This window comes from Schistocerca serialis, chromosome 1 (assembly GCF_023864345.2).
Source record: "Schistocerca serialis cubense isolate TAMUIC-IGC-003099 chromosome 1, iqSchSeri2.2, whole genome shotgun sequence".
In the NCBI taxonomy this organism is placed as follows: Eukaryota; Metazoa; Arthropoda; class Insecta; order Orthoptera; family Acrididae; genus Schistocerca; species Schistocerca serialis.
The window spans coordinates 319,470,865-319,495,732 of record NC_064638.1 but is presented as its reverse complement, the minus strand read 5'-3'; positions in this window follow the sequence as shown (position 1 = coordinate 319,495,732).

Sequence of the window (24,868 nt, the reverse complement as noted above, 5' to 3'; positions counted from 1 at the left end):
TAACGCGATAGCGGTTTATCGTATCGCGACATTGCTTCTTGCGTTGGTCCAGATCCAATGACTGTCAGCTGAATATGGAATCAGTGGGTTCAGGAGGGTAATACGAAACGCCGTGCTGGATCCCAACGGCCTCGTAACTAGCAGTCGAGATGACAGGCATCTTATCCGCATGGCTGTAACGGATCGTGCAGCCACGTCTCGATCCCTGAGTCAACACATGCGGACGTTTGCAAGACAACAACCATCTACACGAACAGTTCGGCAACGTTAGCAGCAGCATGGACTACCAGCTCGGAGACCATGGCTGCGGTTACCCCTGACGCTGCATCACAGACAGGAGCGCCAGCGATGGTGTACTCAACGACGAACCTGGGTGCACGAATGGCAAAACGTCATTTTTTCAGATGAATCCAGGTTCTGTTTACATCATCATGATGGTCGCATTCGTGTTTGGCGACATCGCGGTGAATGCACATTGGAAGCGTGTATTCGTCAACGCCATACTGGCGTATCACCCGGCGTGATGGTATGGTATGCCATTGTTTACACGTCTCGGTCACCTCTTGTTCCCATTGACGGCACTTTGAACAGTGGGCGTTACGTTTCAGATGTATTACGACCCGTGGCTCTACCCGTCATTCGATACCTGCGAAACCCGACATTTCAGCAGGATAACGTACGATCGCATGTTGCAGGTCCTGTACAGGCCTTTCTGGATACAGAAAATGTTCGACTGCTGCCCTGGAAAGCACATTCTCCAGATCTCTCACCAACTGAAAACGTATGGTCAATTGTGGCCGAGCAACTGGCTCGTCACTATACGCCAGTCACTAATCTTGATGAACTGTGGTATCGTGTTGAAGCTGCATGGGCAGCTGTACCTGTACACGCCATCCAAGCTCTGTTTGACTCAATGCCCAGGCGTATCAAGACCGTTGTTATGGCCAGAGGTAGTTGTTCTGGGTACTGATTTCTCAGGATCTATGCACCCAAATTGCGTGAAAATGTAATCACATGTCAGTTCTAGTATAATATATTTGTCCAATGAATACCCGTTTATCATCTGCATTTCTTATTGGTGTAGTAATTTTAATGGCCAGTAGTGTAAATTCAATCAAACATTTGTAGGATATTGTTCAACAATCCATCGACACCTCAAAACCTGAAACTTCAGTGACCACGTTAGTATCTCCTGCTGTTCGTAAACGTTAATTACCATAAATATCCCCCCCCCCCCCCCCGATATCAAACGACAAACTAACGATCGAATAGACTGCAGCTAGGTATTACAAGGGGTGTGTAAAGTAGACAGTAAGGATGCAGACACATGAGAGTATCGGAATCAGTTGCAGGCTAGTCAAACGTTTGAAGTTCTACGTCTGTTGGTCAGTTTACACATTAGCTATAGGACCTAGCTGCGATCTACGCAACGCTTCTTGATTACAATATGTTGTACCATACTCCATGAGCATAACTTTGTAGGAAGATAAACCTATGGCTTCCGTGGATGACAAACTTAATAGATAGATTTTAGCCTTACTGCTTCATGTACAAAACCGTGTTCTCGAGTTCTATATAAGTTTCCAGGTTATTTTAATGTATCGCTCATTTTCGATCTAGGAAGAAGGCAAATTTATTCTATAATTCAGTGACATAATATAAAAGGGAGTCCCCTGAAAGAGTGCAAGTTCCTTATTCAGGTAAGTCAGATTTATAAAAAGATGGTAGTGCTTGAAATATAAACAAAATGTAGCGCGTCACTAACAAAATACAAAACGCCATTTCGTTGTCTTGAATATCAGACTGAAGTATTTACTTGTGTTATTTGAATCGGAAATTGTATTTTGTCTAGGACAGTGTATAAAAAATTAGTAACATTAGTCGCTAAAAGAGAAAACCTGTAGTACTCTTTGCACTGAAAAACTGCTGAGGTATAAAGCGCAACTGTTTCATAAGAATGCAGCCGCAGACGTAAAACAGTCATTTCGATGCCATTACCGGTTAGACAGTTCAAATCAACGGCACAAAAGCGTTGATCGTTACACATTTGCTGGGTGTCATCAGTAGTCATAGCGTCGATCCCTATATCGATACGCTATCATTTAAATCTACGCGAATGTATATAGACTACAATCCAGTGCATAATCCATTGCGGAAAATACTTCCTAACGACTTTACCGCTTTTTCGTCTTGACCCTTTGGAGGGAAAATTAGCTGCCTATACACAGTGTTCCGAAAACATTCGTTCAGATTAATGCACAACGTACAGAACATCAAAACGAATGTATTTAATTAAGGTACATATGGTCCCTAATGGCAATTTCAAATGGTGGGAGAAATTTACACAGTACGTAGTTTTGCAGGCTAATTATATCGGTAGCATTCACAGGAACTGCTCTAACGCGCGACCAGTTGCCTATATGGACGCACTACGTTATCGGACCATTGATTGTTGTGTTCCTTCAAAAATGCCTGCTGTGTCCACAATGGTACCGTAAGTGACGACAGTTGTAACGACGATGTTTTCTTCTGTTTCCACAACGGTTTCTTAGATCAGTTGCTTTATATAACCCCAGGAGGAGGAAATCCAGACACTTGAGATAAGGCGAGCTGGGTGGCTGGGCCGCAGAGCCACCTCATCTGATCCACTGACTCCCGAAAGTGCCTCTCAGATGATTCCTCACAGAAATGCTGAAATGGGTTGGCACACCATAGTGCTGAAATTACATCCTTTGTCTAAAATTCAGAGGTATATCTAACTACAACGGCCAGGCATCTGTACACAGAGTAGTTTTGAACGTCAGCACATATTCCCAGTCAGCGTCATCGACACAACAGCTTACGTCAGCACCAATAACAAAATGTTTTTTTGTATTAAAATTTCAGTTCAGAGACCGTATGTTCCTTATCGAAGTATATTTGCTTTGATTTTCACCACTCATGCTTTAATTTGAACCAAAATTTCGGAGCACCCTCCATGCCGACTTTCTTATTCCTCGTAAGGTGGAGCAATTCTTGCAGTCTTCCTAGAACATCAGTTCTCTAAACTTATGCATTGTCATTTTATTTCTATAGTATCCATTCTGTGAACATTTCCGTTACACTTTAGTATGGCCTATTATGATCCTAGCAGGGAATACCAGAATTCATTCGATGTCTGACGTCAAGCGTGTTTGATGAGGTCTCGAAACGCTTAAGCAGTACTCTAGGATTCGTCTCCCTGGCGTCTTGGATGAGATTTGCTTTCCTGATGAACTGCACCTTCCCAGCACGCTCCCAACCATTACAGTCCTTCTACACGCTTTCCTTAGCGCTGATTTCGTACTCAGTATCTGTTTCGTATATTAATGGGAAAAACTACCTGAAAAGGTTGGCAGATACCAGGAAAACCGCGTGTGCTCATTCGTTGACAGCTCAGATAAATAGACCCAGCATACGTGGCCACCACGGATGTTGTAGCGCTCTTTAAACCGAAAAATGTGGCAGAGCCAGAAAGCGACTCACTGCGAAACAATGAGCACTGGAAAAGTACTCCGAAAATAAACGGCCGTCGCGTAGTTCGAACTGGCTCTGCTACCCGCTGATTCAGGACGTCTGCATGCCTTTGTGGCTCTAGTTGGTACATCGCACTTCACACTTCACTGAGCATAAAAAAAACACCACCCTCCTAAATAAACAGTTATTGTGGACCAATACTTTCTCGGCTAAAGGTAATCACGGTGCGCCAACCGCCTATTCCGGAGCAATGAATCGCCTAGCCTCGATGCCGCTTTCCACAAGACAGTATCGAATAAGAAGGCTCAGTTAGAGTGTGAGCATTCATTCAGCACGCTGACGCCGCGGAATATTTCCATCACGCTTCTGAAAGCCGAAGTTGGGTTAATGGAGGCAGGGCGATCAGAACAGCTGATTGGACGAGAAAACTAGGTAACATGAAGTCGCCATTGCCTAACAATGGTTGCGGAGCATGCCGTCTTGTTACTATTTCCGGAATAAAATCCTGCGTAAGGGAAAACACTACGTCTGCATCTACATAGATACCCCGCCACCCACGGTACGGCGCATGGTGGAGGGTACCCAGTACCGCCACTAGTTATTTTCTTTCCTGTTCCGCTCACAAATAGAGCCAGGGAAAACCGACCATCTATATGCCTCCGTATTAGCCCTAATTTCTCTTATCTTATGTTCGTCATCCTTACGCTGAATGTATGTTGGCGGCAGTGAAATCGTTCTACAGTCAGCTTCAAATGCCGGTTCTCTAAAATTTCTCAATAGTGTTCCTCGAAAAGAACATCGCCTTCCCCCCCAGGAATTCCCATCTGAGTTCCCGAAGCATCTCCGTAATACTTCTTTGTTGTTCGTAACTACCGGCAATAAACCTAGCAGCCGCCTCTGAATTTCTTCCATGTCTTCCTTCAATCCGACGTGGTACTGTCACTAAACACTCGCTCAGTACCCAAGGATAGGTCGCACTAGCATCCGATACGCGGTCTCCTTTACAGATGAATCACACTCTCCTAGAATTCTCCCAATAAACAGAAGTTGACAGTTCGCCTATCCTATCTCAGTCCTGACATGCCCGTTCCAGTGCATATCTCTTTGCAGCGTTACGCCCAGATATTTAAACGACGTGACTGTGTCAAACAATACACTATTAATGCTGTATCAATGCTGCATCCGTACGTTGAGGTTCAAAATGGTTCAAATGGTTCTGAGCACTATGGGACTTAACATCTATGGTCATCAGTCCCCTAGAACTTAGAACTACTTAAACCTAACTAACCTAAGGACAGCACACAACACCCAGCCATCACGAGGCAGAGAAAATCCCTGACCCCGCCGGGAATCGAACCCGGGAACCCGGGCGTGGGAAGCGGGAACGCTACCGCACGACCACGAGATGCGGGCGTACGTTAAGGTTTTGTTTGTCCTACTCGTCCACGTTAACTTAAGTTTACCTTCATTTAGCGCTAGCTATCACTCATCACATCAACTAGAGATTCTGCCTAAGTCTTCTTGTACCCTTCAACACACACTCAATTTCGACACTCTACCGCACATCACAGCATCAGCAGCAAACAACCGCAGATTGCTGCCCGGAAAAACGTTTATATACCGTATATAGAGAATAACAACGCTATTCGGCCTGACTCACAAAAATGCTACTCGAATCAGACCCTCTGGCTTAATTGTGGTCAGATGTTCTCAGTCAGTATCCAGGTGTGTACGTGATTCCGAACGACGCAGTTTATCAGCAGCTAACGTCGAGTTAGGGACCACTGCAGGGTAAGACGACGCAGTCGGTCATCTACTCGGGACTTCAGAAGCCACAGACGTCCGCCTGAGCAGAAGCCTGACGTCTTCGCACCGCCTTCCTGTGGGCGACCGCCTCCCTGTTGGGTCGCACGTTCGAGTCTGGCCTGGTAGCCGCGCAGCTACACTGCTGCTGATCACTGGTCCCGGTGGGCCCATGTTGTTGCTGGTTATCGCCCACGCCAGCCGCTGTGGCCGAGCGGTTCTAGGCGCTTCAGTCCGGAACCACGCGGCTGCTACGGTCGCAGGTTCGAATCCTGCCTCGGGCATGGATGTGTGTGATGTCCGTAGGTTAGTTAGGTTTAAGTAGATCTAAGTTCTAGGGGACTGATGACTTCAGATGTTACGTCCCTTAGTGCTTAGAGCCATTTGGACCATTTGTCATCGTCCAGCGCAAGCATACGCATTCGACGTCGCTCATGATGGGAACTGTCCCACCGGTAGCTGAGTGGTAGCCAGCACGGTAGCTCAGCGTGTTCGGTCAGAGAGCTAGTTGGCCTCTGTAATAAAAAACTGAGTGCAAGGATCCACAAACAAACTGTAACGGATTTCATGTGACGTCCGCAACGACCAGACACAACGGTTCGATTCCCGGCTGGGTCGGAGATTTTCTCCGCTCAGGGACTGGGTGTTGTGTTGTCCTAATCATCATCATTTCATCCCCATCGACGCGCAAGTCGCCGAAGTGGCGTCAAATCGAAAGACTTGCACCAGGCGAGCGGTCTACCCGCCGGGGGGCCCTCGCCACATATTTTTTTGTGATGGGAACTGCAATTTAGATTTCATCATTTCTGGTGTTGTACTCTGCGGTACGAGGCGGGCAGGGTGCTCGGGACTCGGCGGCATCGTGCTGCCGTTGTCAGTTCTCTACAGTCTCGCTGACATCAGCGGCTGTCTCAGCTTGCACTCGCTGCCTTCCTGCCAGGCAGTCGCTGGCATCGGCACGCCGCACTCCCACAACCCATGTACAGGCGAAGGAAGCGGTGCCTCATCCTGATCTACGAACAGCCGACTCTTTCGTCACTATTGAGCCCTACTACCAGTACTAACAATGTACTCTGTCCTGCAAATGAGGTATAAACATTCTGAAAGATATCATCGATTGACTGTCTGATGTAAGGAAATATTATTATTAAGCATCAGATGGAGGAGGGGAAGCAACATACACTTGCGTAGCTCCTTCCCGTTTAGAAAGTGCCGCGTACCATTGTGGAATAGCGAGGCTTTGTGCGAGCGATGTGCGGTTGGAGAAGTAAAGTTTGCAAAGAAATTCCCGGACGTCACTCGCACTGAAAATGCGCCTAAGAGCTTAAAACTGAGTTTCAAGAACATTACAAGAGGGGAATATAAGTGGTATGTTAACGTCGGCCTCGACTGTTCTGTCCGCACAATGATACGTCGGAGACGGTTGGTTCTGTAAAAAACTTGGCACATAGAAAGTAAATGATTAAGCAAACACAAATTTAGAGTAATTGATACTATAATTACGAACTTCGAACTTGGATTTAACGTACATATAACATGTTAACACTTACGTCAATAACAATGACAGAGCTTGAGTGGTTTGAAAAGTTTAGAAATCACGTAGAAATATCCATTTATTAACCACTCGGCGTTTTCCACATATGCTAGTCCCACATGCAACAAAATGACATTATTTATGTGTAGGGTTTAACAAATTACAAGTCTAATAATTACACCTATGGAATGATGCGTCCGTATTGTACAGGAGATAAAAAGAGAGAGATATCGTCCGGCACTGGACGATGGGTTGCGCGCTCGTTTTTTGTAATATTCAAATGTCTTCAGTCTTTAATATCGACGTTTTTACATGCGCTCTGAATTAGTCTGTAGTCTCTTAGGAGTGTCAGTGGCGCTGGTTTCATTTCTCCTTGTAAATCGTCAAAATACATCATTACAATGCGTAGTTAAATATTATACATTGGCAAATAAATGGCTCTTGGCCTCTTTCGTTACTCAAATCAGCGTTTTATGTGGCGGTGTGAAAATACAACATCTCAACTAGTAGCATTATTTATTTATAAAATGCAATATTGTAACACCCTATGGTCATACAGCGATTTGTTTCGTTTGCTTACAGTCTGTGTTGCAAGTGGGTGTTGTAACCTGTGGCAAGGTATGTGTACCTGTTGTGCAATAATTATAACAGGCGAAGATAAACACTGATTTCCAAAGTGATTTTTGCACCAGGAGTGATCCTATGGAATTAAATAACTATACACAATGACCTATATAGCGCTACAATGGTTGCTAACAACTGTACCGTCTGATGAAAAGTCGCTAGGTAACTAGAAATAGACAATGCGAAAATAAAAAAAGGCATTGCAATCATTATTGAGAAACTTTATAACAGCAGGCCATGTTTCACCTGAAAATGACTAAACGACCTAAATGATGGAATTTTATAAATAAAGAAGTCTAACACTAAAAGGTGACTATAATATCTTTCAGAAAGTTTTATATGATTATGAAGCGAACAGAAAATTAAGTAGAAACACTACTTTTTTAGTATTCTATTAAATAACGAAGTGCTGGAAATAAATTTCTGTTTTAAACAATACGTTAACTGCAGTGTTCCAGTCATCAAACTAATTTTATTATTGTTTCTCTATACGGGCACGAATGGGAAATGCATGCTGTTGGAGCTATACTCTCCTGCCCAGTACCAGTGTTGCACCACAATGACTGCAAACAAGTTACGATAACTGAGAACATGTTTACCGACAGTGTTACTCAAACCTTTTTGACAACGCTGAAACACTGTTAAACATTTCTGGCGTTGAAATCGTGCATTTGAGAATAAAGAAACGAGTTGAGGTGCGATTACGGCTGCAAATTTGCAAGCCCACTGGAGAAGCGGAGGTTGTGGGTTGGATACCGCCTATAGCATGGAAGTGCCTTTCAAATACAACATTATTGTATATTACTAAGTTCATATACCGAGAAAAAACCAGTAAGTATACAAATGTGTCTAACCGCGCTGCCCACTGCAAGTCTCAATGCCGCATCGTGGCACTGCAGGCAACGTGACGCGGTAACTGACGTAGTGCAGTGTGCAGATTTTTTAGTTGCTGTGTGAATCTGAGACAGTTATTTATCTTTTGTCTTGTCACTTAGTACTCTTTGGTTGTTAGCGGCACCCAGAGTAGCGGTCAGGTGCAGTCAGGTGCGAATTCTATGTCCACAATTATGACTTTTAAACTGCTAACTTATATATTCCATAGGATTTTTACATTGCTTGACAAAAAATGTGACACACCCAGGAGTCATCATTGCATGTCATTGTAACTTCGTGCACGTGCATATCACTGATGAGGTTGTATGAGTAGAGCTGTAATTTTCTGTGACAGGCAGAACGGCCACCGAAGTCCATTAGTGTTGTTCGTATTTAGTGTTCTTACCAGGCCTGGTAGGGTATACAATGGTCGTGAAAGTCAGATGCTGAGTGACCTGTTTCATGGAGATGTCTCGTACATGTGTGATATAGTGTTATCAGCGCGTGACAGAGTCTAGAAAAGGGCCTCATCATCAATCTCCATTTGGCCGGATGGTCGAATCCAGATATGTCGGACATTCGAATATGACTGTTGCTAGCTGTTAAGACTGCTTGGGAACACGAGGGCAGGCAAATCCGTCGTCATGATTCCGGTCGACTACATCTGACAACCAGAAGGGAGCGTCGCCTTACTGTGAACAAAGCACATCGTAAGCTCTTCAAGTCTGCGCCGGCCATCCTAGGACAAAATTCTGTGATATCCTACACCATTGGTCGAAGATCATAAGCAGCCGGACTCTTGACTAGGGTAATATTGTCCCAAGCGTGTACTGCCATCAACACAACACAAGAGGCAGCGTTTGGGTTGGTGCCGTGACCGGAAAGCATGGACCGCTGATGAATGGCGCCGCATTATGTTCAGCGGTTCTGCACTACCTCTGACGACCGTCATCGATAAGTAGGGCGGCAACGTAGGGAGTGGTCACATTCTTTCAACGTTTTGGAGCCGAACAGCAGTGTTAATCCTGGAGTCATGGTATGCGGACTTCAAATGGTTCAAATGGCTCTGAGCACTATGGGACTTAACTTCTGAGGTCATCAGTCCCCTAGAACTTAGAACTACTTAAACCTAACTAACCTAAGGACATCACACACATCCATGCCCGAGGCAGGATTCGAACCTGCGACCGTAGCGGTTTCGCGGTTCCAGACTGTAGCGCCTAGAACCGCTCGACCACCCCGGCCGGCATGCGGACTTCAAATCACGGCTGAAAGTGATTGGGGAATCTCTGAAAGAACAATGGTACGTTATGAAAATCGGTGTCCTCAAGTACTACCTCTCAAGTAATAACATTCTGGTGGCGTTTTTCCACATGACAGTACTGGTCTACGCTTGGTATGTGTCTATGTGAACTGTCTGTCTGTATGAGGATGAGGTGTCGTTACCATACAGATGCCAGATATGTCGCCGACACAACATACGTGGGGCGCCGAGCAGGGTAACCGCTCGGTCTCAGGCGCCTTGCCATGGTTCGCGCCACTCCCCACGTCGAAGGTTCGAGCCCTCCCTCGAGCATGGTGTGTCTGTGTTGTTCTTAGAGTAAGTTAGTTTAAGTTAGATTAAGTAGTGTGTAAGCCTAGGGACCGATAACCTCAGCAGTTTAGTGCCATAGGAACTTAACCACCACTATTTGAAGGGCCACCTCCGTCTTCAACTCCCTTGTAGTGCCATTATCCAGGATATCAAGCACCACTTACAATAATTTTGGGGTAGCTTGGCTCAGGAGAGTATAGGGCGGCTTTATAACTGGCCAGAGGTGTCTACGTCTACGTGATTACTCTGCTATTCACAATAAAGTGCCTGGCAGAGGGTTCAATGACCATCTTCAAGCTGTCTCTCTACCTTTCCACTCTCGAACGGCACGCGGGAAAAACGAGCACTTAAATTTTTTTGTGCGAGCCCTCATTTCTCTTATTTAATCAAATGACTCTGAGCACTATGGGACATAACAACTGACATCATCAGTCGCCTAGAACTTAGAACTACTTAAACCTAACTAACCTAAGGACATCACACACATCCATGCCCGAGGCAGGATTCGAACCTGCGACCGTAGCGGTCACGCGGTTCCAAACAGAAGCGCCTATAACCGCTCGGACACCCCGGCCGGTGGCTTACTTTGTCGTTATGATCATTTCTCCCTATGTAGGTGGGTGCAAACAGAATGATTTCGCAATCGGAGGAGAAAACTGATGACTGAAATTTCATGAGAAGATCACGTCGCAACGAAAAACGCCTTTGTTTTAATGATTGCCTCTCCAATTCACGTATCATGTCCTTGACACTATCTCCCCTATTCGCGATAATACAAAACGAGCTGCCCTTCTTTGTACTTTTTCGATGTCATCCCTCAGTCCCACCTGATACGAATCCCACACCTCACAGGAATACTCCAGAATATGGCGGACAAGCGTGGTGTAAGCAGTCTCTTTAGTAGACCTGTTGCACCTTCTAAGTGTTCTGCCAATGAATCGCAGTCTTTGGTTTGCTCTACCCACAATATTACCTATGTGATCGTTCCTGCTGCAGCATCATACTGATAAGGGGGCGCATACTACCAGGGAGTGTTCGTAATCACAGGAATAACATAACATGCCCTCTTAAACTGTGAAGTGACATTTCATTTAATCCTCCACATCTTGGCGCTTCGTTTTTTTATCAGAGAGTGTAATTTGAGCCGCTTATAGTAGTGGTGAAGACGAGAAAAATTATTACTCTACCTTAGTGCTCGTGATCTGAAGACGTGATTATCTTTTAAATTGATTCATCCCTCATTTTCATTTCTTAAGAAAGGGAGCAGCCAAACCTGTGGGGCCGCCACAGTCCGTCGAAGATATAAACATATGTAGTGGGAGACAGCACTACTTATAGAAAAAGACTACAGGTCAAGTCATATTGGGCGGAGATGAAGAAGAAAACTTATTGCAGACTGCTGAGAGAAAACATTCCAGTATTCGAATGGAGCTAATTGATGTGCCACGGCGAAACGAAGGGCAACTGATCGAGGATGTAAACCTTACTTCTAATACATCTCCAGTGGCGTAAGCACTGTGAATCACCCTCTTGTAGCTTTTATATTGTAGTTTATACTGTACCTGAAACCTTGGCGAGTTGACAGTTGTAACAGAGGATGCTAAACACAGCGAAATCGCGCGTCACTGGTGTTCTTCCAGTTGTGTGTGTGTGATAGTCAAACGTGGTCCCCTTACTAGACTTTACAGCTTTGTTACTACGTTAATGAATAGGTGCTCTGAACTGACGTGACTCTAATTAATAATAGTATATTATTTCTAAAAAAAAGGCAAATGATTCTCCTTCGCTTATTTCACTCACTCAATAAAGTGATCTGAAGTTAGCTATTCCTTTGCCATCTATTCGACTTCATTTGCATCGTAAAAAGAAATTAATTGTAAGTAATTGTTGTTAATCACGATCACCTATTTTAAAAAAGTTCAAATTCTTCACCATTTCGTAGACTTCCCTAGTCCGTACCCGCGATTCCTCTCTCGATGCAGACACTCGACTCTACTGGCTGCTGTCAAGCCCCTGTTGTGTACTCCATGTGCTGAAATGAGAGCCATGTCCGCTGACATCCATGTTGCCAGCTTTCAAGTGTGAAGTGCAAAACCTACCGTCAGTACTGCCAGAAAGCCATAGTCGGCTACAGCTGGTGCAACACTGACGCATTGCCATAGAAACATAAACAAAATTGTTACATGACTTGTTGTGGTAGTTTCGCGAAGCAGCTGCTGCAAAACCACTTCAGCTTTCAATAATCTTCCTTCGCTGTACGCAGTATTGTAGTCGTAAGTTTTGGTAAGCAAAAACTAAATCAATAATTACTACTAGCGTTCAGATACAAAGCGCGCATCTTGCTGCCACAGGTGGAGGAGATGGCACGATCGATATCAGTACACTTATTACTGTGTCATTTCACTAGATGAGTAGGTGAAACTGATTAAGGAATCCTATGGTTTGCAATGAGACACAGTGCTCAGTGTGAATGGTTACAAGCGGAAAGGTACTAGATTCGATGCCCAGTGACTAACTTGGATTGTTTCTGCCTTGTTTGAAGGTCACATACGGGATACACGCAATCTCAACACATTAAATGGCAAAAACTTGATTAAATATGCAGTAAAATTAGCACTCTGGTCTCTGAAAGGGCATCAAGTTCATTCGGTCTAGAACCAAATGCCATTTGCATCTGCACCTAAAATTTGTGGCATCCATTCCCAGTACGAGAAGTAAAAATCAGTACTATTTGAACCAACGACTCTGATTCCTTAATTATGAACAAAAACAAGACTTGAGACTGGTGAAAAAAATGGTTCAAATGGCTCTGAGCTCTATGGGACTTAACTTCTGAGGTCATCAGTCCCCTAGAACTTAGAACTACTTAAAACTAACTAACCTAACGACATCACACACACCCATGCCCGAGGCAGGATTCGAACCTGTGACCGTAGCGGTCGCGCGGATCCAGACTGTAGAGCCTAGAACCGCTCGGCCACCCCGGCCAGCTGAGACTGGTGAACTATGAGGTAGTTCACTAGTGACTGCACCACTGTGATCGTTGTTTGTGGTTGTGAATTCACCCGTAAGGCCGATATCTAGATAGTTGAACTTCCACCAAATGCAGTTAACAAAAGCCATCATTAATACGGCACAGGAAAAAAAAATGTGCTTACAGTATACGACTACCTCTACATCAGCATACGCAGGCTGTGCCAGAAATGTTGCGATGAACTTCGAATGGCTGTAGAGGGTGTCTTGAGGAACAAATCGAAGATAACAGTCCATGTCTAGAAACGTCATCCAACGACGCTGCAGAGAGTCAAAGTTATAAGCACCGGCGCCTGCCGCTATACCACTCCCTTCGGCAGCTAACCTGACTTTGTACGCTGACGGCCGGCCGCTGTGGCCAAGCGGTTCTAGGCACTTCAGTCCGGAACCGCGCTACTGCTACGGTCGCAGGTTCAAATCCTGCCTCGGGCATGGATGTGTGTGATGTCCTTAGGTTAGAATTAGTTCTAAGTCTAGGGGACTGATGTCCTCAGATGTTAACTCCCATAGTGCTCAGAGCCATTTGAGCCCTGACGGACCGTAGGCGGGACGTCTCGCAGTGCTGTTGATTATTCAGCGATAACGACTGATTGTGATGATCTCCAGTGGAGAATACGTAGCTAGCTGCTGCGTAGACAGGCCTCGTTTCCAGCTTCTCCATTGGCGATCCTAGTAATCAGATGGATTCGCCGAATGACAAACATCAAAAAAACCAAATGTGTGTGAATTCCTAAGAGACCAAACTGCTGAGGTTATCGGTCCCTAGACTTACACACTACTTAAACTAACTTATGCTAAGAACAACACACACACCCATGCCCGAGGGAGGACTCGAACCTCCGGCGGGAGGGGCCGCTCAATCCGTGACATGGCGCCTGGAACCGCGCGGCCTCTCCGCGCGGCTACAAACACGATTGCGCGATATTCCGCCTACGGTCCGTTCAAAGTCACGTTAGCTGCCGAAGGGAAGTGCCGGCGCCTGTAACTTCGACGCTCCGTAGCGTCGTTAGATGACGTTTCTGGACACGTATTCATATCTCCCAGTTGTTCCTCAAGACACTTTCTTCAACCTCTCGAAGTTTGTCGCAACATTTCTGGGACTCCCTGTATGCTGTGCAGTGCATGATGGAGGGTAATTCGGACCAGTAGCATCGACTTTCTTTCCTACTCCTTTCACGTTTTGAGCGAGTAAAAAATTATCGTTCATAATGCCTCTGCAAGTGCCCAAGTGTTCTCATGATCCCTATTCGGGGTATCCGATGCTACAATGCTGAATGCATAATGGTGACACGGCTATCTTCGAATACAGAGAGAACTAACTACATCTTTCATTGAAGAATGGTCAGTTTTCCAGGACATTTCTCTTAGACTTCCGTATGGTTGTACTGACTTCCGATATTAATGGTTGCGCGTTTCTAAATATGTTCCATGCCTGCTCGATAAGGGCTCCAAACATTGCAACATTACAATTTGTCGCACTAGCCTCTTTGATTACAGCAAACAGGCACTGCATTTTCCCAGGACTCTGACAACGAATCTAAGTCTTACATTTGCCTTCCTTAATACTCAGTTTGCGTGGGCGGTCAGTTCTGTACCGCTTCTTAATATTACCTTTAATTACCTATAGAGTGCGATTTGACGCGCTCTAGATATTCCCCACGCATCTTGTAATCACAAACTATTTCGTACTTTCTCCTATCTATAGACATTACCTTGCATTAATCTACACTTAAAGAGAGCTGCCACTCATTACATCAAGTGGAATTTTTGCAAAAATATATCTGCATTTCCTTACCATCTCCGATTAAATTAGGTCCAAGACAGGGATTTAGTCCCTAGACGTAATAATATCGTCAGCGAAGAGTCATACAGTGCTGTGCTGCTCATGCCACCTTTTGTCTCTCTCTCTCTCTCTCTCTCTCTCTCTCTCTCTCATTTTTAAAAAAAAATCGCCGGTAGCCGGCCTTCTGACTACTTTGATGCAACCCGCCAAAAATTCTTGTGTTATTTGCTGATTTCTTAAAAAATGTCCCATCATCCTGTCTCTTCTTCTGGTCAGTGTTTTCCATATATTCCTTTCCTCGCGATTCTGCCGAAAACGTCCTCATTCCTTACCTTAGCAATCCAACTTCCTTTCAACATTCTTCTGTTGCACCATATCTCAAACACTTTGATTCTCTTCTCTTCTGTTCCTGTTTTCCCACACTCCGTGTTTCACTTACTATTCTGTGCCCCTAACGTACATTCTCAGGAATTTCTCCCTGAAATCAAGGCTTACGTTCGGTACTAATAGACTTCTCTTGGCCAGGAATGCCCTTTTTGCCAGTGTTAGTCTGCTTTTTTTGTCCTCCTTTCACCGGCTCGTCATTACTTATTTTGCTGCCGAGGTAGAAGAATCCCTTAACTGCTTGACCACCAGTTCTCATGTTACGTTTCTCGCTGTTCTCATTTCTGCTACTTCTGATTACTTTGGCCTTTCTTCGATTTGTTCTCTATCCATATTCCGTACTCATTAGACTGTTCATTCCATTTAACATATCCTATACGTCTTCTTCACTTTCACTGAGGGTAGCAATGTCATCAGTGGCTCTTATCATTGATAGCCTTGTATCTTCAATTTTAATCCCACTCCCGAATCTTTCTTTTATTTCCGTCATTGCTTCTTCAATGTATAGATCGAACCGTAGGGCGAAAGACTACATTTCTATCTTACACCCAATTTTATCCGAGAACTTCGTTCCTGGTCGTCCACTCTTATTCTTCCATCTTGGTTCTTGTAGATATTGGATATTCCTCGTCTTCCCCTACAACTTACCCCTACTTTTCTTACAATTTCGAACATCTTGCACCATTTAACATAGCCGAATGCCTTTTCCAGGAAGACAAATCTTATGATCATGTCTTGATTTTTCTTCAGTCAAACTATAAACCAAGACCAGGTAGATGACTCTGTGTCCTCGACACTTTATTCGTATTAATCCGCGCTAGAGCTCCTAAATTCCGTTCGAAGATCGTGATAAAGCTTCTTGAACTTCCCGAGTAATTCCGGGTGAATGATGTCACGGTTGTGCAAATGGCTCACATTCTGTATTCTTGCACCCGTCAGTTATAAGATTAAGAAACGTTTAGGAACAGCCTTCGTTTGCCGTAATGATGCTGTTGACGGCGTCTTCGCGGCAGTGCGTTTTCGTTACTACAGATCGGTTACGCGCACTCAGAAAGACAAGCAAACATCGCCCACGGTACACAGACGCACCGAGTGTTAGCACCTGCCAGTATTTACTTCCTCATGCTGATCTGTGTGAGACCGGTTTGTAAAGAGACCACCCACCAGCTGAGACCGATGGTGAAACAGCCAGGAGGAAGAAACGCACCTTAAATCATCGATCTTAGTCGAGAAACACTACTGAGAAAATATAGAGAACCGGCATTTGAAGCTGACTGCCAAACGGTTCTACTGCCGCCAACATCCTCTGCACGTAAGGACCGCGAAGATAAGATACGGAAAATTAGGGCTCATAAGAAGGCATGTAGATAGACGTTTTTCCCTCGCTCTATTTACGAATGGAACGGGAAAGGAAGCTACTAGTGGTAGTACAGGATCCCATCTATCAAGCACTGTACGGTGGCTCGCGGAGTGTCTGTGTAGATGTAGATGGAGTTTTGAGAACACACTGTGCAGTGGAGAACTCTAATTTTCATGGAGCAAATGATATGCACGGACAGCAACTACGTGAAACATTCGCACGAATCCGGACTCGAATCAGAATCTCGTGGGCAAAGCTGATTTCAAGTGAGCCACTCCAGCATCGTGAACACACAAGTCTTCGTTCCAATAGTACCTGTCTCCTACGCTTCCATACAATATACCGATATTCACTACGTTATGTTTCAAAGACGATCTGTTCTGAGACTTCGTTGCTGTTACATAATTATGAACATACTACATCTTTTGCGTTTCAAAAATGCATGTAAGAAGTGGCTGATGAACAAGGCGATGCAGTATTGTGTGTATGTGAGACGTGCAGTTCAGGTAAAACACATTCATGTTAGCATATTGCAGTCGTTATTTTTCATCATCGTCTTTTATATAACAGAATAATTTCTGGCAAAGAATCAATTACAAACCACTCAATATAATAACACACTAGTTCCACTAACTTCTTGTTGCTGTAGAGAATCACAGAATATTCGAATAACTTTCGAAGTTATGACCGTTTCTGTATGGCCTTCATGCTATATATACTTTAGACGGCAGTATACATTTTATCAACATTTCTAAACACACGACGGTGTCTGTACTTATTATTGCTATTATGGCTACACGATAGCCTCCCCTCCCCATATTTACAACAGCAGTCTTACTACAATTAATATAATGAACACAAATGCAGCTACGTCATACCCCGCAAGCCACCTAATGGTGTGTGGCGGAGGGTACTTTCAGTACCACTATCTGATACCTCCAATCCTGTTCCTCTCGCGAATAGTGCGTGGGAAGAATGATTGTCGGTAAGCCTCTGTATTGGCTCTAATTTCTCAAATTTTCTACTCGTGGTCAATACGCGAGGTGTATGTGGGGGGGAAGCAATATGTTGTCTGACTCCTCCTGAAAAGAGCCGTCCTTAAATTTCAGTAGTAAATCTCTCCGTGATGCACAACGTCTCTCTTGTAACGTCTACCAGTGGAGCTTGTTTACCATTCCCGTAACGCTCTCTCGCTAGCTAAACGATCCCGTGACCAAACGCGCCGCTCTTCGTTGGATCTTCTCTATCTCCTCTATCAGTCTTATCTGATAGGAATCCCAGGTAGATGAACAATACTCAAGAATCAGGCGAACAAGCGCCTTATAAGCCACTTCTTTCATGAATGAGTTACATTTCCTTAAGATTCTTCCGGTGAATCTGAGTCTGGGGTCTGCTTTTACCACTAGCTGTTTTATATGGTCAGTCCACTTAAGGTCGCTCTCGATAAATACGCCTAGATATTTTACGGCAGACTCTGTCTCCAGCTGTTTGTCATCAAGAGTGTAGCTGCACATTAGTGGATTTCTTTTCCTATGTTTGCGCAATATGTTATATTTATTTACGTTCGTGGTCAACTGCTAGATTCTGCACCATTCATCAATTCTCTGCAGGTCGTTCTGCGAATTCTTACTGCCTTCTGGCGTTGCTACTTTGTTATAAACAACTGCATCATCTGCGAATAGCCTCAAAGAGCATCCGACGCTTTCAACTAGACCATTTATATACGAGGTGTGGCTAGAAAAAAACCGGACTAGTACTGGTGAAACAATAAAACGAATGAAATAAGGCTGAATGTCGCGTGGCCTGTCACGTGACTCTCGCTCCGTCTACTGCTCTAGTTTCATCTGCCTCCTGCACTCAGTCTGCCGGTGGCGTCTGTTTAAGTAGTTGACCTTTTTTTCTGTGCGTCGGAAAATGTTGAGTGTACAGAAAGAACAGCGTGTTAACATCAAATTTTGTTTCAAACTAGGAAAATCTGCAAGTGAAACGTTTGTAATGTTACAACAAGTGTACGGCGATGATTGTTTATCGCGAACACAAGTGTTTGAGTGGTTTAAACGATTTAAAGATGGCCGCGAAGACACCAGTGATGACACTCGCACTGGCAGACCATTGTCAGCAAAAACTGATGCAAACATTGAAAAAATCGGTAAACTTGTTCGACAAGATCGCCGTTTAACAATCAGAGCAGTGTCTGAGTTAACAGGAGTTGACAAGGAAAGTGTTAGGCAGATTCTTCATGAAAGTTTCAACATGAACAAAGTGTGTTCGTAAATGGTTCCAAAGTGTCTCACAATTGAACAGAAGGAACGCCGAAGAATGATTTGTTCTGACATCCTGGAAAACATTGAAAGTGATCCCACCTTCTTACAAAATGTTATTGCTTGCGGTGAATCGTGGTTTTTTACTTACGATCCCGAAACTAAACGCCAATCGATGCATTGGAAAACTCCTGGTTCTCCACGACAAAAAAAAAGCACGAATGTCAAAATCGAAATTCAAGGCAATGATGATTGTTTTTTTTTTGACATCAAAGGGATTGTGCACATTGATTGGGTACCAGAGGGACAAACAGTGTATCAGCATTACTACATTAGCGTCCTGGCTACCCTACGTGAGCGAGTACGGAGAAAACGGAACGATTTGTGGAGAAAAAAGTCATGGATCCTTCACCAAGACAATGCCCCAGCTCACAGTGCGTTGTCAGTGAAGACGTTTTTGGCAAAACACAACATTCCCATCTTAGATCATCCACCCTACTCACCTGATTTGGCCCCCTGTGACTTTTTTCTTTTCCCTAAAGTCAAGTCAGCTTTGAAAGGAACTAGATTTGAGACTGTTGAAGCAGTAAAAGAAAAAGCGACGGAAGTAATGTATGGACTTACCGAAAATGATCTGCAGCATTGCTATGAACAGTGGAAAATTCGTATGGAGCGGTGTAGAGACCGAGGAGGAGAGTACATTGAAGGAGATAACATGAAATTGTAAATAATTGTAAATAAATGTTTTTTCCAGCATCAGTCCGGTTTTTTTCTAGCCGCACCTCGTATACTGTGAACAGCAACGGTCCTATCACACTTCTCTGTGGTACTGCAGATATTACCTTTACATCTGTCGATTTAGTTCCGTTAAGAACGACGTGTTGAGTTCTACCCGCAAGAAAGTCTCGAATGCAATCGCAGGTCTGCTCCGATACTCCGTAAGGAACACGGCATCAGCATGAGCGCCGTTGTCCACTGCGCTGTGGATCTCATGGAGGAACAGAGCGAGCTGAGTTTCGCAGGATCTCTGTTCGCGGAATCCATGTTGATTTTTATAGAGGAGCAGTTCATTTTCCAAGACCGTCATAATTCTTGAACATGAAACATGTCCCATAATTCTACAACAATATGCAGATGTCTCAGAATAATTAAAACTAAATGTAGATATTTAACTGCCATAAATTGAGATCCATGATTAGTGCCGCATCTAAATAATAACTCTTACTACGAGTATGAACTTTCGAAGAACGAGAGTGAATCAAATGCAAACCTTAAAAGTATAATAAAATTTCTAAAATCTGTACTACTGATTTGGCACTTGGCAAGTGTTGTCCTGATGTTTCGACAAGTGACCAGTAGTCTACCGCTGCATCACAGAAAAGGAAGCTGTGTCAGTGAAAAGACGGCCTCCTCATTGCCAACTTGCACCGCGTTGAAGCAAATATCCTTGATACCGTTTCTAATACTTGATATATTTACCAATACTTAACTGACCAACTTATTAGGAGTGTACTGAAAGGATGGGTTCAGTTGTGACTAAGTGCATTTATTGAACAATTTATAAACTTTATTTACAAGACAATCCTTGCCAATAAAACTTTAACAATTTCGAAATGCAAGCAGTTCAAAATATCTTTGAGAAATGCAAACAATTTAACATTGGCTTCATAAAGGCCAATGAATCAAGTACCATCTTGGAATAGATAGGTTTAAATAATGTCTAAAAAATTTTAAATACTTGCACCACTTGGCTTGCCAACAAAATTAACTAGCGCCAGAAACAGTCTTAAAGGAACTACACAAACCAAGATATCAAAGAAACAGGTCAAAAATCAATCACAGTAGCACAGTGTGAATGACGGATAATGTCCGTCCTTCATAGAACCACCGCAGCAATTCGATAACGACGGGGCAAATGCAGTGTCAGTGCCAGGAGCTGCAAGCCCGTCGCCATGCAGCGCAACAGCACACACCAGTCGTCAGCTCCCTCATTGATGCTCACTCAGCGCAGATGGCGGGGCCAACGAGAATTACGGGCTCCACAACCAACTTGTGACGTCACACTAGTCACCTTCTCCACCATACTTCGCGAACTCTCAGCGCTGTACACGGGCCACAGGTAATCAAAATGCAATGTAGAGGTACCCACTAAGGGTATAAACTTACTCGTGAGTTATCAAGAGTTGACTGCGCAGTTAAGAATTACTAAACTCGTCAGAAATAGTTATTGGCTCGCCCCCAGAGACGGCTGCTTACAGTCGTAAGACCTGAAGCGTCACGTGCTGTGACGATTGCGCCGCAGCCTGTCTTTCTCGTTGGCTTCGCCCAGATGGAGAGAGATGTAAACCGGCGAGTTACTCTTCCTCCCCACCAGCGCACCACTGTCCACTTCTCGAGGGACAGGCAGCACTCTCTACCCATCTCGCATGCGCATCTCAATCAGAACAGCAGCACAGCGGGCGGTTTAAAGTGGGCTGCGACTGATGAATAACATCACATACTCTCGGCTGCAGAACCTTTTAAGAGAGGGCGGGAAGCACCCCATTACTAAAACTTTTTTTTTCCTTTTTTAATATAAACAGTCTTCTGACTGATTTGAGGCCACCCTCCACGGATTCCCCTCCTGTGCCAACCTGTAGCAACACATCTCAAATGTTTCGATTCTCTTCCGCTCCGTTTCTCCCACAGTTCATGTGTGACTACCGTACAATGCCGTGCTCCAGATGTACATCCTCGGAAATTTCTTTCGCAAATTAAGGTCTATATTTAATGCTAAGTAGACTTCTATTGGTTAGGAATACCCTTTTTGTCAGTGCTAGTCTGCTTTTTATATCTTTCTTGCTGCGTCATCATGGATTATTTTGTTGCTTAGATAGCAACTTCGTCTACTTTGTGATCACCAATGCCTATGTAAGTTTCTCGCTGTCCTCGTTTCTCCTACTTTTCATTACTTTCGACTTTCTTCGATTTATTCTCAGTCCTTATTCTCTACTTATTAGACTGTTCATTACTTCAACACACCCCGCAATTTTTCTTCACTTTCACTCAGGATAGCAACGTCGTCAGCGAATTCATCATTCATACCGTTTCAGCCCGAATTTTAATCCCACTCATTAATCTTTCTTTTATTTCCGTCACTGCTTTGTCCATGCATAGCTTGAACAGTAAGACCGAATGGCTACATCCCTGGTCATCCGTCCCCTAGAACATAGAACTACTTAAACTTAACTAACCTAAGGACATCACACACATCCATGCCCGAGGCAGAATTCGAACCTGCGACCGTAGCGGTCGCACGGACCTTCAGTGTATTCTTCTCCTCTATCCTCTCTCTCCTCTGCATTTAACAGTGGAATTCGCATTGCACTCCCAGTGCTACAGCCCTTTTTAATTTTACCAAAGGTTGGTTCGACTTTTCTGTATGTTGAATCAGTCCTTCCGACATACAGCTCTTTTTCGATTTCTTCATATTATTCATGCAGCCATTTCGCCTTAGCTGTTCCGAACTTCCTACTTATTTCATTCCTACTGGACTTGTATTTCCGTGTCGGGAATTTCCTTGAACATTTCTGTACTTTCTTCTTCCGTCGATCAGCTGAAGTACTTCTTCTGTTACCCGTAGTTTCCTCATAGTTACCTTCCATGCACGTACGTTTTTCTTTCCAACTTCTGTGATTGCACTTTTTAGAATGTCCAGTCCTTGCCAACTGAACTACTAACTGAGCTATTCACTGTCGCAGTATCTATCGCCTCAGAGAATTTCAAGCGTATGTCTTCATTCCTTAGTATGACCCCACAAAATGTACAAAATGGTAAATAATTACGAAGGTACCACAGGTAAAAATTTGCTTGCAATAAACAAGACATAACAAATTCTATCAGCAAATCTACCCTTTATGATTTCATTTACTATTAATATACACTGACAGACAAATCATAGAAACAATAGCAATATTTCGTTCCGAGTAGGCCATGCTTTGAAACAGATGGAGGTATTGTATTTTCTGAGTTTCAGGACCCCAATACAGGATGTTCACCAAGTCAACAAATCTTATGCGCTCCACAGGCGTCCTGGCAGCATCATGCCCATAACCCTGTCAGCATCCCTACTAGCAACACCAAAGTTGCGAATCCAGGTCTTATCCCAGAGTTTTAATAAAGGTGAGTCATCTCCCAGCTCTGTACCTTCTCTGTTTTAACAGCATTTGTGGCTCTCAAGCTGGTTCTGGTCCTTCTCCAATTCTTCAGCATTTGGGCCGCACAGGTCCGGTGTGGGAGCAGACCGTTGATGTACTAAAAGTGGATGTGGTAACACAGAAACCAAATACTGGGGGGAACAAAGGTGCTAAATGTGGACTGTAAGCAACAGAAACTTGTAAATGAGTCAATAAAAGCCAATATAAATCGGATACGCTGTTTTGAACGTGGTAATAGACCGTGCCTCACAAGCGTCTTCTAACCAAACTCTGTGCCTATGAAATATCGCCTCAGTTGTGCGACTGGATCTTGATTTACTGTCAGACAGGTCACAGGTCGTAGTAATAGACGGAAAGTCATCGAGTGAAACAAAAGTAATATTCGGCGTTCCCCAAGGAAGTGTTATACACCCTCTATTGTTCCTGATCTATATTAACGACATAGGAGACAATATGAATAGTCCTCTTTGATTATATGCAGATGATGCTGTCACTTACCGTCTTGTAAAGTCATCAGGTGACCAAAATGATTTAGATAAGATATCTGTGTGGCGCGAAAAGTGGCAATTGACCCTGAATAAAGAAAATTGTGACGTTATTCACATGAGCATTACGCGATAAGTCACACAAATCCGAAGGCTGTAAATTCAACTGAATACTTAGGGATTACAATTACAAATAACCTACATTGGAACGATCACATAGATAATGGTGTGGATAGAGCAAATCAAAGACTGCGATTCATTGGAAGAACATTTATAAGGTGCAACAGATCTACTAAAGAGACTGCTTACACTGCACTTGTCTGCACTATTCTGAAGTATTGCTGTGAAGCGTAGGATCCGCATCAGGTGGAACTCACGGATGACATCGAAAAACTTCAAAGAAGCGCGGCACGTTTTGTATTATCGCGAAATAGGGGAGATAGTGCCACAGACATGATACGTGAATTGGAGTGGCAACCATTAAAACAAAGGCGTTTTTCGTTGCGACAGGACCTTCTCATGAAATTTCTATCACCAGTTTTCTCCTACTATTGCGAAAACATTCCGTTGGCACCCACCTACATAGGGAGAAATTATCATCACGCTAAAATAAGAGAAATCATGGCTCGCAAAGAAAAATTTAAGCGCTCGTTTTCCCCGCGCGCCATTCGAGAGTGGAACGGTAGGGAGACAGCATGAAGGTGGTTCATTGAACCCTCTGCCAGGCCCTTAATTGTGACTAGCAGAGTAATCACGTAAATGTAGATGTAGACTTAGATGTAGACCTACATAATCAGAGCAAATTTTCTGCATTGGGGATTCCACTTCGCTGAATGCCAGTAAACCTTGGAGTCTATGTCACGGATTTACTCATCCCACCAAGCTTACTTGCTTCAGAAAAGTTCTAATATCTTTGTCTATCCCATTCTGGAGAAAATTCTCTCTGATTTTCAATTTAGTTTCAAACACATCCAAATGACCGTCAATCGGACAGCAGTGATAATATTTAAATATAATTGGGATCAAATTCGGAGGAGGGCATCATAAGCTTACCATCTCGACCTTTGTGACTAGTCTCCACCTAGAAACACTTGATAACAGACCGTATGTTCACCAGGCCTCAATGTAATCAGTTTAAGATCGGGATCCCCATCCTGGTACATCACCACATCCTTCTACAAGGCGGGCAAGTCTGTCAATACAAGGTTTATCCGATCAACCAGAGGTTCCGAAAGACGTTCATTAACCGAGGTTTGTCCTCTCCTTCAAACACTTCGCTCAGTGTGTCCACCACAACTTTCTCTGAATCCCTGATATGCTGAGCCCCCGATTGAAAAGACGAGAGCCTAATGAGGCATTTGGCTATATTCCCGGTGTGCCTTGGTCTAGTGAATACCTAGCTAAGAGCCCGAATTCCGGTTTCAAGAATGAAAGGCCTTTTCC